The following is a 3560-nucleotide window of genomic DNA, read 5'->3' as shown; positions in this document are numbered from 1 at the left end:
TAGGAAACAATTCTGGAGACGAGAGTGTTCCCAGACGAAAAAAACAAAACAAAACCAGACTCAGTTTACTGTACAGTGATGTATTACATTATTTTGTGTATTTTCAGCAACAATAATGCCCGTAGTGTTTTTGTGTATTAAAATATAATTGATTAAGACAGTCAATAATTTAATTTTTCCTATTCGAGTCCGATTCTACCATCTTATTTTATTATTATTATCATTATTACATCTGTTATTTATTATTATTATTATTTTAAATGTGATTAGCAAAAATAACTGTCGTGTTTGTGTGTATTAAAATACAATTGATTTATCACGTACTATAATTTTAATTTATTGAGCTCCGGTGCTATCATCTTATTATATTATTATTGTTACACCCATTATTTATTATTATTATTATTATTATTATTTGAATATGATTTGTATTAATGTTTTCTGGTTTACTATGGTTACCTCACCGCAAAGGAATGACCCACCCACATTTTTTACTTTCTTAACCCCCTATTATTCACAGTGGTGAGAACAGATTAGCAGCCACAAGCCACCCAACAACTCCTCCTGACTTCAAGCTTGACAACTCCCATTTCACAGAGGATAAGAGAGACGTAACAGAAAATTGAGCGCGGGGAATGTGGCTTTTGGTTGTGTTTGCTCTGGCCAGGAGATGAGCTTGACTGCCCGTCGCTGCTTGGTCGAAAGTAGAAGACTGAGAGAATGCCAGAATACATAAATTCAATTGTAGGGTATTGAAGTCATATACAATGTGTATAAAACGATTATATGAATTGTCTTTTAACCCTGAAAAACTAGCATGTGCGATTCACTACTATCAAAAATGTTTTCTAGTAAAAGAAACAAAACACAAAACACACGTACACGAACACGCAAACAAACCAAACTGCCAGTTAAGCGTTCAAGCACCGTTCATACTACAAGTCCCACAATGCACCGTAAGTGATGACGACAGGACCATTTCGCCGTCGAACGTGATGTTCATTAGCGCTCATGGAGGTTGTTCGGACCGACATTCAAAGGTAATTTAATGACACTATGAAGTTGTTCGGAACACAGCTCACAGTGAGTGTTTTTTCCCTCTAAAAGTCCCATTCATTTGGCTAAAATGTAAAAGTTAACATAAATGTAATGTTTCTATCGTTAACATTCGTGAGTGACAGTGTACTTTCAAACTCAAGGCCCGGGGTCCAGATATGGCCCACCACATAATTTTATGTGGCCCACAAAAGCATATCAAGCATGTCAAAGACTATGATGCTTGCTAAAATTTGAACCAAAAGTTCAAATTGGCATCTATAATAAAAGCTTCTGCAAGAATTTTCTTGCTACATAATTACAGTAATTTGAGCAACAGTTGAACCCAACTATTACTCTTGCCTTTTGGTCTGTGTATGTAATAATAAGAGGAGGCTATTAAATATTCATATGGTTTCACAGTCATCCCGGTCCTCTGAGGGAAAATGTAACTCCAAAGTGGTCCATGACAAAAATAAATTTGACCCCACTGCACAAGACCATTTAACTAATTTATTGGTGTTGTCTGCTTACGACATATATGATAGCTCTCTAACCCAATAAAGTGGCTTGTGCTAATAATTATATGACTGATAATGGAATACAATTACCATAATATAATCATCTAATTACATCATGGAACTGGCTGTTAAAGTATAGGATTACTGTAAAATACAGAACATTAACATAACTTGAGTTTTCATCCGTTTTCCATCAACATGCATAAACGTCCTTATACTGTTTCTTCTTTTTACGTAGTCTACGAGTCAACTAGGGTAGGCTCCAGCTCGCTCTGACCTTGAATAGGATAAGCGGTATAAACATTTTCTCAATCAAACTTTGGACTTTGGGATTCAAATACTGCATTTCGGAAAGGCTGCTGTCAACAGTCAATGCTATTGGAAGAGCAAAGTGCCTGAAAGACATGATTGATATCATGATGAAGATTTCCCTTTTCCACGAGGGGCGAAAAAGAGCTTTGTGCCTGCTGTCAAAGTGTAGCTAATTTGTCAGTTAAAGACGTCTGTCCAAGCAGCAGACTAAAATACAAAAACACATTGCAGTGAGAAACGGCGGGGGTGGTGGTGGGGGGGCGGGTAGACAACCGTGCATGTCTGGACCAAGAATGACTTGAAATGGAGCCTTAAGATTTCCTCGGGGCTCCTCCTCTGCTGCAGCATCCTGTAAATCATTCTCAATTCAGCGAAACAAGCCAGTTGGATTAGCTCACTTTAGATCATAAACATTTTCAGTGCAGACCACCCAGACAGAGTGCAGAGCCGAGGCAACAGTGTGACGAGTATATGTGTGTGTGGCTCAACTTTACCAACAAGACCATATGTGGCTTTACAAATTTGCATGTATGTGTTATGCACATATATTGTATGTTGCGTTTGCCAGTGCAATGTGGCTCCACGCCGCTGCCGTGGAAACCCCCCAAAAAGGCCCGTTTAAAATACAATGTCAGAGATTAACACACACACATAAAATCTGAAGATAAAGATGTCTCACCGCGCTCTTGGCCAAAAGCACTAAGACACATTTATTCAGTGTAAAAAGACATTCCTTTCTCTGTTCATTTGAAATGATGCGTCTTTAATGACTTTGAATGCCTTAGCCTCACTTGCTTAACAAACTAAAGTATTGCACAAGCGTCCTTTTGTTTTTGTGTTTTTTTTTGTAGAATAACATCCATTTTGTTGCAGAAGGGAAAAAGCAGATTAAATCAACAGCACTTATTTAAAAACAGCTGCAAATTGTTTAGCGACATGACGCAAACAAGTGCAATATGATGCAGCAACTAACTACATACTTGTCAATACCAGACCTTGATTTTTTTTCTGTTATCAATTTAATGTTTTTCTCCATATTCAGGAAAGAACTGAGAGCCAGGCCTGTGTCAGAACCTGGAAGTATTGTTGATGTGTTTAAAAGAGGGAAACTTTGGGCATCTGCCCTGGCAAAATCAAACTGTGAGTATATTTATTTATGTATTTCAAAAACAGTGCATTGCAGAAATTGAGTTGATGCTCTTAAGAGACAATGACACCTTTACTATCTTACGACTAAGACGTTACAACAATAGTCCTCATATATTCTTCATATATTCTCTTCACGTTCCCAAAAACATGTACGGTACTCACACAAGTGATTTAGCAGGTAGTTTTAGCATTTCATTGTAAATGTAACACTTCACAGCCATTAATTATCACTTAGTAATAATATAGTATGTTATTAACAATTTCATCTCATCAACACTGAATTAGATGTGTGGCAATGGCCAACTCCAGCGGGTATCACGTGCAAAACCACGCCTCTTACAGGTGCATGTAAACAACATGTGATACAGTGTGCGTGTGACTTTTGGGTTAATTACGCTGGTCAAGAAATTGGATTTATTTTTTACATTTTTAGTCAGAAATGCATGGTAAGGGACGAGTAAACTTTTCCAGATGATTTTGTTTTGCTGACTCCGAATCTGCCCTCCTTTATCCCTTAACATGCGTTGTTTTCATAATAATAAC

At 37.3% G+C, this 3560-nt stretch overlaps 1 long non-coding RNA gene across 1 annotated transcript in view; it reads left to right on the top strand.

The window, feature by feature from the left end:
• Positions 1–970: 970 nt before the first annotated feature.
• LOC148326059 (uncharacterized) overlaps positions 971–3560 on the top strand; it is a 33689-nt gene continuing 31099 nt past the window's right edge. Inside the window, exons 1-2 of the long non-coding RNA XR_015846166.1 lie at positions 971–1040; positions 2911–3008. This is a non-coding gene — a long non-coding RNA (uncharacterized LOC148326059). The remainder of the gene's footprint in view (positions 1041–2910; positions 3009–3560) is intronic.

The sequence above is a fragment of the Idiotropiscis lumnitzeri genome, chromosome 12, assembly GCF_059441095.1.
Source record: "Idiotropiscis lumnitzeri isolate Australia: NSW breed Sydney's pygmy pipehorse chromosome 12, RoL_Ilum_1.0, whole genome shotgun sequence".
Taxonomy (NCBI): Eukaryota; Metazoa; Chordata; class Actinopteri; order Syngnathiformes; family Syngnathidae; genus Idiotropiscis; species Idiotropiscis lumnitzeri.
Note: the sequence above shows the minus strand (reverse complement) of the source record. Positions and strands in the feature narration are given on the sequence as shown.